The sequence below is a fragment of the Protopterus annectens genome, chromosome 16.part0 (genome assembly GCF_019279795.1).
Source record: "Protopterus annectens isolate FY-2018-M chromosome 16.part0, PAN1.0, whole genome shotgun sequence".
Taxonomy (NCBI): domain Eukaryota; kingdom Metazoa; phylum Chordata; order Ceratodontiformes; family Protopteridae; genus Protopterus; species Protopterus annectens.
The window spans coordinates 40,154,333-40,167,492 of NC_056750.1; the positions used below are offsets into that span (position 1 = coordinate 40,154,333).

The 13,160-nt window shown below is 41.8% G+C and overlaps 1 protein-coding gene across 1 annotated transcript in view; it reads left to right on the plus strand.

Annotated features, from left to right (window-relative positions):
* RAPGEF1 (Rap guanine nucleotide exchange factor 1) overlaps positions 1–13,160 on the plus strand; it is a 2,911,094-nt gene that overhangs the window by 1,956,266 nt on the left and 941,668 nt on the right. The gene's annotated exons all lie outside the window — the stretch shown is intronic.

The window sequence follows — 13,160 nt, forward strand, 5'->3', positions numbered from 1 at the left end:
GAATGTATGCTTGGGGTCATTGTTGTTTCGAAAGGTGAAATTCCTCTTTATATTCAGCGTTCTAGAAGATGCCTGAAGGCTTTGGGCCAAAAGTGACTGGTATTTGGAACTGTTCATAATTCCTTCCACCTTGACTAAAGTCCCAGTTCCAGCTGAAGAAAAGCAACCCTAAAGCGTGATACTGCCACCACCATGCTTCGCCGTGGGGATGGTGTTATTTTGATGATGCAAAGGGTTTTTTTTGTGCCTTTTGGAATTGTGGCCAGAAAGTTCAACTTTGGTCTCATCAGACCATAACACATTTTCCCCCATGCTTTTGGGAGACTTGATGTATTGTTTTGCAAATTTTAGCTGGGCCTGGATGTTTTTGTGTAAGAAAAGGCTTCCATCTTGCAACCCTACCCCATAGTCCAGACATATGGAGAATATGGGAGATTGTTGTCACATGTAATACACAACCAGTACTTGCCAGAAATTCCTGCAGCTCCTTCAGTGTTGCTGTAGGTCTCTTGGCAGCCTCCCTGACCAGTTTTTGTTTTGTCTTTTCATCAATTTTGGAGTGAAGTCCAGTTCTTTGCAATGTCACTTTTGTCCCATATTTTCTCTACTTTTTGATGACTGTCTTCACTGTGTTCCATGGTATATCCAATGCTGTGGAAATGTTTTTGTACCTTTCTGACTGATACCTTTCAACAATGAGATCCCTTTGATGCTTTGTAAGCTGTCTGTGAACCATGGCTTTTGCTGTAGCAGGCAACTGAGTAAATGTCAGGAAAATCCTACTAGGACAGCTGAACTTTATTTGGGGTCAATCAGAGTCTCTTTAGTTGATGGCAGGTGTGTACCCAAGAAGACTGAATGCTGTAATTAAATCAAAGGATGCTTCAACAAAGTATTAGTTTAAGGGTGTGCACACGTGTGCAACCAGAGTATTGTACTTTTATTATTTTTTTATATTTTTCCCCTAACAAATTTGTTTTTCAATTGAATTGTACAGGTTATAGGTCACATTAAAGGTGGGAAAAGTTTGGAAATTATTCATTTTAGTCTCATTTTTTTTATATCACAAAAACCTGGCATAGTGAAAAGATGCATACATCATTGGGAACAAAAATTATTCCAGTGATATGAAAGTAAGTTTGATATCATATCAAAGGGCAGAGCATTGATGCCTCTTTTGTTCACTTACCAAGTAGGGATGAGAACAAATCAAATGCTAGGTAAGTTTAAAGAACAACCTTTGATGTTGTAATTATTGAGTAGTAGGATCCAGCTTTCTAGGCCACAGAAATGAGGGATTACAGGGCAAATAAGGAGTATATAGGATTGGAGGACAGTCCACTGAGCACAGATTGTAAGGGATAACCTCAGTACAGGTAACAGAAGCACTGGCATGCAGACCTGTCAACCAGAAATCTGGACAAAGCCTAAAATAAAGGAGTAGGGGTCAAAGGCCCAAAACTGGGGACGTATTTTAAATATTACTCAAACTTAGAAAGTTGCTAGAATAACATGATGTGTCATCATGCATATTTGAAGGATGTGAAGTTTGAAACTCAAATGTGTATCATCATTTAGTGACTTCAGTCCTCAGTCATTTACCAGAAAACCACAAATTGTATGAGGAACAGATCAGAAATATGGGGTAAAAATCTGGACATTTGAGAGGTATGCTGGCATGTAGTGGGAAAACTTAATTGCTTGGACTAGAGTAGTCTTAACACAAATGTTTGTTAGTCTTCTTCAGGCAGGATCACTAACAATCTGTTCTGACTTTTGGTTTTAGTTATCTTCTGTTTTCCTGTGATCCTGAAAGATTTTTCCAGTAGTTTCTCTCTCTCTTTTTTCCAGCAGGAATCAGTGCGGGTCTTGCGTTTTCAAAAGTGCTGACACAGATGTTGCAAGGCTTCCATACAAGTAACACATTTCTTGCTCTCTTCAGCAGTTCTCATCATATTTCACATCAGAGAAATTCTACTGCACACAGTAACAAAGGCCACTTATTTTTATTAGGGCCAGGATGGTATGTTGAATCTTGCGAAAACTGATTTTGATTTAGTAAAGCTATTAGACTGAGTCGTACAAAAACTTGATTTTTATATCTCACTGAGAAGTCATGTACGAAGGAATAATAAAAAATGCAGTATCATTTTTTTGGTAGACAATCCCTCCTGTCTTCCTATTGTCAAGACAGCACAGCACTACAAAATGAAAATGTAGTTGGGGACATAGATAATTTAATTGATAACCCCCTCTGTTTTAAGTTTAGCACCTCTTTGGAATGTATTTTAATAAATATACTCAGCAAGTAGAAAGACCTCAAAGGTTCCTAATCAAAAAGATCATTGGCCTGAAGTCACTGAACTACAAATAGAGGATGAATGTTTATATGCCTTTTATTCAGTGTCTTCTAGACTTTTGAGGGGAGATTAATGTCTTGCTTACCATGCCATTCAAGACCTATTGTCTTGGACCTCCTGTTTCAATGCATGTCCAGTATCTGCAGCAGTACTAGAGCCAGGGACCTAAATTTTCACCAAGAGTAGCACACAATGAAAGGACAGGTTAATAACTCAATGCTGCCAAAACTCTAGAATAAACATCCCCTGCTTGTTAAGCAGTGTGATTCGCTATCATTCTCTAAACAAAAATAGACGATTGGATAGGTATCCACAAATTTACACTAGGACTGATTGTTATAGCACTTTTGGAGAAAGGAGGTGCTACCTGAGGGAGAGATACTAGCAGGACAAGAATAGTTGTGTGACTTGTGTCAGTTGTATATATTTGAACCTGCCACTCTGTAGGTATCTAGAGAGCTTAAAAAGTGAGGCATTTGCTGAAGAGAAAATGATTAAGTGAAGTATATGTTGAAGAGCGATCAAAAGAAGATGCAGTGTCCACGCACGAGTAGTTGGAAATATGAGTGAGCATATCTTTTTCCACTAACCTTAGTGCAACCAAATTGCTGGCTCAACCTCTGAGACAACAAAGGATTGAAAAGAAACCTAAAATCAGGAATTATGAATTTGGCAAGTTGGAAGTGAACCCAGGGAAAATGTGAATGTAATGGTGAATTATTACAGTACATTATTTAAACAAGATGTAGAGGTTGAGAATAACACACAATAATTTTCAACATATTTGAGGCAATTACAACTTTCTTAGGTAACAGAAGTGGAAAGAAGGGATAGCATCAAAATAAAGAGAACTGAAATGAAAGAAGCATTAACGAAGTAGAATACAGGAAAACCTCGTGGAAGTGCTAGGATTTCAGTATAATATGTGCACTGACAAAGAAGGATCAGGGAAGATAAAACCTAGAGAATACCTTCTCAGGCTAGTTGGGCCCTTGACTTGGAACTGACCAATAGTGGTAGTTATACTAAAGGAGGGAAAAGATCTACTTGAGCTAGGGTCAAGCAAGCCCACTTTCATTCTGAAGAATGCCTACAACATGATTATGAGAATTTTGGCAAAACGTTTGGCAGAGATATTGCCCAGAACAGCAGACCCTGGACTGTGGGTTTGCAGAAGCTAGGCAAACATTTCACGATGTTAACAAAACCCTGATGATACAAAAGGATGCAGTGGAAGAGAACATATAGAAATGTTAATAGATTTGGGTGTGAAAGTGTTTCGCAGAGTGAGTTGGGAATTGTGAGATCTTTTTGAGGCATTTGGATTGCACAAACTTGGGCAAGATTATTGTTTAATATCTACTGAGGAGATGGTAGAGTTGTGAATGGTCTGAAGCATTTAGCCTTACTAGTGGGACTAGGCAGGGGGCTCCAGTTTCACCATTACCATTTGGTTTGTATGTAGACCCTCTAGCCAAAGACACGAGACAAATATAGATGCATGTAAATGAAGAAGTACTAATGAAAAAACACTCTTTCCAGACATTACTATATGTTATCAGTCTGGAACATTTGAAAATGTATGTGATAAACAGAACCATTGTGCATTATGTAGCAGAATATGTAGTAAATGAAGCAACATCAAAGGCCATTGTAATGAATTATACCTTAGCACATGACTGTTTATAGAACTCCCCCTTTTATAGGGTCATAACAAGGTGAGAAACTTGTGAATCTGATTGAAATGGAATGTTGGGCAACCAGCTAAATAAATTACTCAAATGATTATAAGAAACACTATGTAAGTTATTTACAAACTTTGATAGCAGGATGCAAGCAGTATTTTTGATCCTGCTGTTTTTTGTATGTAGGTAAGGCTTGTACATGTCATCTGAGTGATCAGATATGGAAGAATATGAAAAGGGAAAATACGTCATTTAGATGGGGGAAAAAACTAATACTGACTAAGGAAGTGGGTGGTTTGGGACTTAGGATTTCAAATCACAGTGCTCTAAGGCTACACAGGTAAGGCTAATATATTTGTTCAGGACTTAGATTACATGCCCAGTTGGAAGTGCAACTATAAGGTAACGTGGACATTTAGGTAGATTTAAGCAAGGAATATAAAAAACATTATGTGCAATCTTATGTACATTAAAATATTAAGCACGTTTTTAATTTAAGGAGTTAGACCTTGAAAAGGTAGACTATATAGACTGTACTTTGTAGAGTAATGAGAAAGACATTGAAGAAAATTTATAGAACATTTGCAAAAGAAAGAGCAGAGAACGGAGTTTTTGAGAACAGATGATAAAAGGGGATGAAGCTAGACAAGCTTTTCAGATATGCCATTAGATCAATTTACATATAAAAGTCTGATGTTAGAGTTGAAGGACGATATCCAGGGGCTGGGTAAGAAGTGTGTTAAACAACAGATTGTTATAACGTGAGGCTAGAACAGAAATATCAGTCCAGAGGAGTAATACAAACAGATTAAAGCAGTATACCCAGTTTATTTATATTTATTAATTTACATTTCTTTACTGGGGTAGTGCACTGATCTCAATGGACCATTTGCAGGCACAGCCTGGGTGAGCACGAATACATAAGAAATGAACAAAACATATTTATAGATACAACAGTATGCTAAAAACAAATATGTGTGTGTGTAATATATATAGGTACATGTGTGTGTTTATGTATGTATATATGGATCGATGTCGGATAGAGTTTTCAGAAACTCAAAATTCATACGAATGAGATCATATGATCGAGTTCCAAAAACAAGAACATCAAAATAAATAAATAAATAAATACTGTTTTTACATTTATGCAGGGGAGCAAGCACCCCCTCCACCCCCAACATCCCTTGTAAATTATATATACCAACTCCAAGATTGCACTACAGTGAAGAAGAGGGTACATTCCTGATCCTTGCTGTACCGTTATCGCCATTCAAAAGCTTCGAGTTTTCAAAAACTCGATCATGTGGTCTCAACCATATGAATTTTGAGTTTCTGAAAACTCTGCCAGCTGATAGGGATCCCTATATGTATGTATGTATATACGCACTCTGACACACACACACACACGCACACACACACACGCACACGTACAGATGCAAGAATATGCTACGTTTACTTTAAGAAGCAGTTACAATCTCAAAACATGGATGGAAAATGGTATTCTGCTTAACAGAGCGTTAAGGATAAGATGTTGCCATAATGACCGAAATGGCTTACGCTACAGGGATAGTAGTATATTATTAGACAGACAGATATGAAGACATTAGAAGAGGCAAGTGACAATAGTTGCAAGAAAGGATACCATGTGGAGAAAACAGATAAATAGTAAGAAAAGCATGCAGAGGTAAGAGGACTAGAAAGGAAAGAAGTGTGAGAGATACAAAGAGAAGAGGGAAGCAGGGTGAATGAGGGGCAGTAAGTAAAGGGGATGCCAGAGGAGATTAAGGAAGGATGAAATAATGATAAAGGAGTATGAGAGAGCTGCAGAGTTCATGTAACATGACCTGTGTTGATGCAGCTGCACTTTGCAGTTACCTCTGTCATTCCAATCACATCTTGAGCATTTACCGTCTACCGGTGGAAAATTCTTTGAAGTCTGCATGGGGTATAAGAATATCTGTGTATGTAAACCACTTCCAGGCAAAAAATCCTATATTTTCTGGACTTTGTTGCATACTAGAGAGCCATACAGATGTACTCCCATTGTTCCCTTGTGAATTGGCCTTCCAGTCTCTCTCTCTCTCCTTCCCCACACAATCTTTTGTAACCTTCTCTGACTGACTGATGTAGTTATCATGCAGTATTTTATATACCGTGCTAATCACCCCTTTTTTTACCAAGAGCTTCTGTTCTACAATTGACTTAAAAACTCCACTAGAGCTGGTCTTTCAATTAACCACTACCCTGTCCCTTTCCCTATACTCTGTTAATAATCCTGGTAGGCAAGGCAGTCTTTAACCTGCTACCTTTCCATTCTGTTACCTTTCCGTCGCTAATCATTTAATGTCCTTCTATTCAGTGTTGCAGTATTCTTTACATATGGGTTGTATTCCTCCCAATAACCTGATGTCTGGTCTGTATATAAGAGCTTAAAGCCTCTGCCTCTACATGGAACGTTGCACGAAGGCACAAATAAGTTCAGCCATAAAAGGGACGTCCGCACGTACAATCTTCAGAACCTTTTCACTGCCATTTAGAAAGGTTGACTCGTACATTCGGTCTGCCATTGGATATTGTTAGTTTTGCCTCTCAACTTCAGATAAGTACCCCATAGGGGCTTAAGTTGTAGCTACTGCCTTTTGTTGTTGTTAATGTCATCCAGGAAGGGCAAGTGTGGGTGTGGAAGACAAATTCCACATAAGAATAGTCACAAGCGTTGTTTGTTCTGCTTAGGGCCTACTCATAACCATAGCTCTTGCTCTGTTTCTCAGGCCTTTGGTCTTTGTACCAAAGATGTTGCAAAGTCATCTGTCTGCTTTAAATCTTAATTTAGAAAACCAGAGACTCAGACATCTGGCTAGGGATGCGATGGTGGGTTCCGGCAGTTGTTCTGAGCTATCTGTGAAGAGACCTGAAATATGTTTGTTTGCGCCTTCTCCCTCCGACGTATTCCTTGAGGTTGGTGAAAACTCAGTGGTACGGTCAGAGGTAGGGTTTGCTTCCTCAGCAGGTACTGTAGTGGAAGCCATCAAGAGTGGGGGTCCTAGTATGTCCAAGGCTGTGCAGACGTCCAGATCGGACGACTTGGGGGAGCCACTGCTAATTATTTCGGAGGAATCAGTACCTGTTCCTGTCCCTCAGTCTAAGGATGTGTCGGACATTAGTCCTACGTCTGCCCATTCCCCTCAACAGGAGAAGCATTTGAAAAAGAAACAAAAAAACAGGCATACCACCTTTCCTTCTACACCTTCATCAGATTGGGATGCTTTCTCGCAAGGTCTCATTAAGGCTGTTAGGGCCTTGAGGCCTACAGCTTCAGCTTCTCCTATTGCACTGCCTGCTTTCACCTCATCTCCTGTGCTGCCATCGGGGTCATCTTCTGGACAGGCTGTTCAGGACTCTGATTATGAGGGGGCTTCTTCAGATGATGACTCTTTAGAGTACTACACCCAGATTCCTTCCCCTATGGAGTATGCTTCTCCAGAAGAAGAGTTTTGTGTGTGTGTGGGGGGGATTCCCTATAGAAGAGCATTCCTTTGGGAAAACTATAAACAAAATGAGGGAATTCTTTAAGTGGGATTCTTCCCACATTTAAGAGGAACAAAACAGGTACTGTGATGATCTTCAGTTAGAGGCCCCTGCTCCTTCAGCAGATGTTCTTCGTGTTTCACTGTTGCAGTCATCACATTTAGGTTATCCCTGCCAGGGTAGTCCTCAATCGGCCTGAATACCAGAGGCTTAGTATTTCTGCGTCGATTGGCTTTACTCCAGGACTGATGTCAGGCCGTCAGTGGTATAAAATAAGGCAGCTGACGCCATTACGTCAGTCTTTGTTGCCGAGGAGCCCAAAGCAGAAGCAGTTCGCATGATTGTCGGTTGGTGCTACCTGAGTTTTCATTTCCGATTTGAAGTTGAAGTCTTCTAAAGCTAAGTACCCCTTTGGGGATCCTTTTTTCTTCCTCTAACCGATGTCAGGAAAAGCAAATACCACACAGAGGCTTTCATTCATACTGCGTCACTTGCTTAGACCCAGACCACGACATCCCCCGCTGTCGCTTTTGTGCTTTGTTCAACACCAGAACTATACGTTGTCTAGCCCTTATTGTGGCTAGATATTTTCGCTCTCAGTCCTCGAATTCCGTTATGGCTTTGGTAAGATCTTCCAAAAAAAGTAAGGCTATAGAGAGACAGACTGCACAGGTCCAGAACTGCCGATGACGCTTACGTTAAGCTAGTCATCCGTTCTTCGGTCCTCCGTGAGGTGCTTTCGCAGCCCCTGATGCCCGCTTCTGTGAATTCGGAGGCAGCTACTGAGACCCTTTCGGAGTCTGATCTGCTGCGAGACTCTTCGACTAAGGATCCTGCAGATGTCTCTACCTTGGATGGGTCCGGAGCTGCTAAGCAGGCACCAGCTTCCGAGGAAGTACTTCCCACTACCGATTCTCGACACAGACAGACAACTTTTTTCACGTCTACCGTTCTTTCGAAAACTACCAAGTTTCTATGGCCCAGGGTACAAACCAAAAGAAAGTGATTTGTCCCCAGTAGTTTTATCTGAACAGGAGTCTGATGACTCTGATGCATATGAATAGGAAGATATGCAACCCCTCTCTGTTTATGAGGATTCTGATGCAGAGGAATCCATCCCTTCAGCTACTCCACCTGAGGACTTTTCCTTTCGGGAAACCCTACATACTTTAAGGGAGCATTTCCAGTGGGAATGTCAGGACTATCCTCAGTCAAAAAAGAGACTCAGGGAATTCTTAGATATTCCACAGCACAGACCTCTGACCATTCCTTCTGTCCTGGATGTTGTGGATGATGTTTTTATGGAATCCAGTTTGACTCCTGACACCCTCCCTCATGCTCCCAGGAAGCCCGACAGGTACTACAGAGTCCCTGATTCTCACAAATTTCTTTTCAAAAATCCTATTGCTGACCCTGAGGTTATCTCTCAAGGACCTAAAGGAATTAAAGCAACTTCTGCTAAGAATCCCACCCCCTCGGGAAGGGATTCCCGAGCATTAGACAGATGGAGTAAAAAAGTATACACCTTTGCTACTCTTGCTATTAGAGCACTAAATTGTCAGTTCCATATGCTAAAATATCAGCAAAATACCATGGAACTCCTCAAACAAAAAATATCTTCTTTCCCTGCTTGTGCAGAAAATAGTTACAAGAGTAGATGCATTCTGCAAGTCAAGTAACTAAGCACACCTTACAATGTGGTTTTGACACTAGTTCTGTCCTTAGAAGGCATGCTTGACTTAAGGAACAGCACTTGCCAGACCATGTCAAATCCAGTTTATTGGATGCACCCTTGCACAAGGACAACTTATTTGGCACCAAGGCAGAGGAGGTCTTAAAAAAGATGGAAGAAAAGGCTAAATCTATGCAGACAGTTAAAGACTTCTTGCAGGTCCAGCCACCGAGGTGCAGCAGGCATTGGCCCGCCAAGCACTGGTACTTTCCTGCCCCCTCCAGGTCAGCTCAGCCCAGACCCCGGAGAAACAGGCCCCCCAGACAACAGCCCCAAGGAATGCAGATATCTAAGCAATGGAGTTCCTCCTCTTCAAAACCAGGAAGTGCTTAGCCACCCCCTCATGGTAAGAACTCACAATGACCTTCCACTCCCTCCCTCTGCCTACCTGCTCTTGCCCCTAGGAGGAAAACTCTCCTTCCACGCAAGCACCTGGGCTACCATTATCAGCAACTGCTGGGTCCTCAACGTAGTGTCCCAGGGATACAGATTTTATTTCCACACTCTACCAACCTCAGAAGGGTTCCAAGATCTTCCCCCAAACCAGTGGGCAGAGGCCAAAAAGCAAGTCCTTTCCCTGCTCTCTGTGAGGGCAATAGAGCATGTTCCTGCAGAACAGATAGGCCGAGGTTTCTACTCCAGACTCTTCCTGGTATCCAGAAAAGAGGGCACCTGGTGCCCCATCCTCGATCTATCCATTCTAAACACCTTTCTGGTGATACCAAAATTCAAAATGCTCACCCTCCAGCAGCTTCTACCTATGTTCTCTCAAGGATGCTTGGTTAACCACCCTAAATGTAAAAGAGGCCTACCTACATATCCCAGTCAGGGAGTCATGCAGGAAATATCTATGTTTCAGGGCAGGATCACTGCACGTTCAGTTCTCTGTGCTTCCCTTTGGCTTATCCACTGCTCCCAGAATTTTCACAAAATGTCTGGCTCCTGCCATTGATTTTTGGAGACCGTGACGATTGGGGAGAGATGGGCGAAGTCTGCCAGCCTAGTCAAATAGAATTTAATATGTAATTCTGGCTTTTGTAAATAATTGTAAAATACAGGCATGATGTTCTTCGAGTTTCACTGTTGCAGTCATCACTTTTGGGTTATCTGCTTGCTGTAGCCCTCAGTTGGCCTGATTAACAAAGTCTTGGGTCCTGCGTTGGTTGCTGTCCCTTCTTCCATGACATCAGGGGTATAAAACATGCAGCCAATGCCATTACATCAGTCTTTCTTGCCGTGCGGTGCCCGAAGCAAAAGCAGTTCGCAAGTGCCGGTCAGCCGACTCCTGAAATTTTTGTTTTCGAGTTTCAGAACCGAAGTCTTCAACTAAAGCTAAGTACCCCATTGGGGAAACTTTTTCTTGCTCCTTACTGATGTCAGTAAAAGTTAATAATTGCATTATTTGTGGAAAGCAAATACCTCATAGAGAGTTTCATTCGTACTGTATTCCTTGCCTAGGCCCTGACGACGACGTACCTTGCTATCAGTTTTGTGCTTTATTTAGTCAACGCACTATCCATCGTCTGTATATTTTTGCCTCTAAATATTTTGGTTCTCGGTTTAATTATCCAGAAATGTCATCGATTAGCCATGCAAGTACCGGGATTCTGAAAAAACGCAAGGATAAAGACAGAGACAGGCTGTCAAGGTCCAAAACTGCCGACGAAGCTTCTCCTAAGCCAGTTGCCAGTTCGCCGGTACTCAGTGAGGCGCTTTCGCAGCCCCTGATACTCGCTACTTCTGATTCGCAGGCCTCTACTGAGACCCATTCGGAGTCCGGTATGCCACGACATGCTTCGACTATGGAACCTGCGGATGTCTCTACCTTGGATGGGTCTGGAGCTGCTGTGCAGGCACTGGCTTCTGAGAGTGTATTCAGGCCTACGGACTTGCGTGTTAAACCGACGCCTCCTTCTTCTTTTAGGCCTAAATCTCGAACCATGCCTAAAAAACGACACTCGGGCCGCATGCTCAGGCCACTGTGCCTAAAAAAACAAATGATAAGAATGGCTGAAGATCTTATAACTCTAATCAGGGAAGCCAGCCTCCCCGTTCTAAGAGATATAGGACTGAAGTTGTTTATGAATCTTCTGACCAGTATTCTGATTTTTCTGATTCTTCTGATGATCTGGATTTGCCCTTATCTACTTATGAGGATTCTGTTGCAGAGGACTCTATTCCCTCTGCTTCCTCTCCAGAGGATTTTTCTTTTGATGAAACCTTACATACTCTAAGGGAGCATTTTCACTGGGAAAGCCAGGATTTTTCTGATTCAAAAAAGAGGCTTAGGGATTTCTTACTCCTGCCTCAGCATAGGCCTTTAGCTATTCCTCCTGTACTAGACATTGTTGATAATGCTTTCTGGGAATCTAGTTTGACCCCTGATTCTTTGCTCCCAGAAAACCTGACAGATATTGCAAGGTTCCTGATTCACACAAGTTCCTTTTTAAGAATCCTGTTGCGGATCCAGAAACTATTTCACAGGGACCCAAGGGCATTAAGGCTTCTACTGCTAAAAATCCTACGCCTTCTGATAGAGACTCCAGGGCGCTGGATAGATGGGGTAAGAAGGTTTACACTTCTGCAACCTTGGCCATTAAGGCTTTAAACTGCCAGTTTCATATGTTAAAGTATCAACAACATGTTATTGGATTACTTAAACAGAAAATGATGATGATTTCTGACTGTGCGGACAATAAAGATTTACAGGATTTAATGCATTCTGCTGAACAGGTTGAAAAACATACTTTGCAATGTGGATTTGATTCTTTAGAGGCCTCTTGCCGGGCTGCTGTTACTGGGTCTGTGCTCAGAAAGCATGCTTGGCTTAAGGACCAGTCTTTACCTGATCATGTTAAAGCTACATTGTTGGATGCTCCCTTAAACCAGGACCGCCTGTTTGGCAACAAGGCTGAGGAAGTTCTTAAAAAATGGAAGATAAAGCTAAATCTATGCAAACTGTTAAAGATTTCTTATAAGTTCAGCCTCCTAGATTTAGTAGGCACTGGCCATCTAAGAATTGGTCCTTTCCAGCCCCTTCCAGGCCTTCTCAAGCCAAACCCAAACATAGCAGAAACTCCAGGTTTCAGTCCCAGGGGACACTCAATACTAAGCAGCGGGGGGTTTCCACTCCCAAATCAGGGAGTAGTAAGACTCCCCCCTTTGGAAAACAGTCTTAATGATTTGCTTCTAAAACTTCCAAGCACTTATCAACTGAATGCTCCTTTAGGCAGAAAGATTGTTCTGCAGACCAAAAACTGGGAACTCATTACCCAGGACAAATAGGTTTTAAATATAGTGTCCCAAGGATACAGATTTAATTTCCAAATCCACACCTTAGCAACACCAAGCAGGTGGCCAGATCTACCCCCAAATCAGTGGGCAGAGGCCCAAAATCAAGTACTTTCTCTCTTAAGCATGGGGGCTATTCAGTTGGTATCAGAAGAGGAAAAGGGACAAGGGTTCTATTTGAGACTTTTCCTGGTACCTAGAAAAGGAAATGCATGGCATCCTATCTACTCTAAATACCCTTCTGGTGATTCCAAAATTCAAGATGCTGACTCTTCACCAGCTGCTTCCTATGCTAGGCAAAGATGTTTGGTTGGCAACACTAGACTTAAAAGAAGCATACCTGCACATCCCTATCAGGGAGTCTTGCAGAAGATGCCTATACTTCAAAGCAGGCTACATGCTGCACTGCCCTTTGGCTTATCTACTGCGCCCAGGGTATTCACAAAGTGCCTAGCTCCAGTCATTGCATTCTGCAGGCAAATAAATATTCAAATATACCCATACCTGGACGATTGTCTAATTCAGGCAGAAAGACGGGACATATTTTTGAATCATATGGCCTTT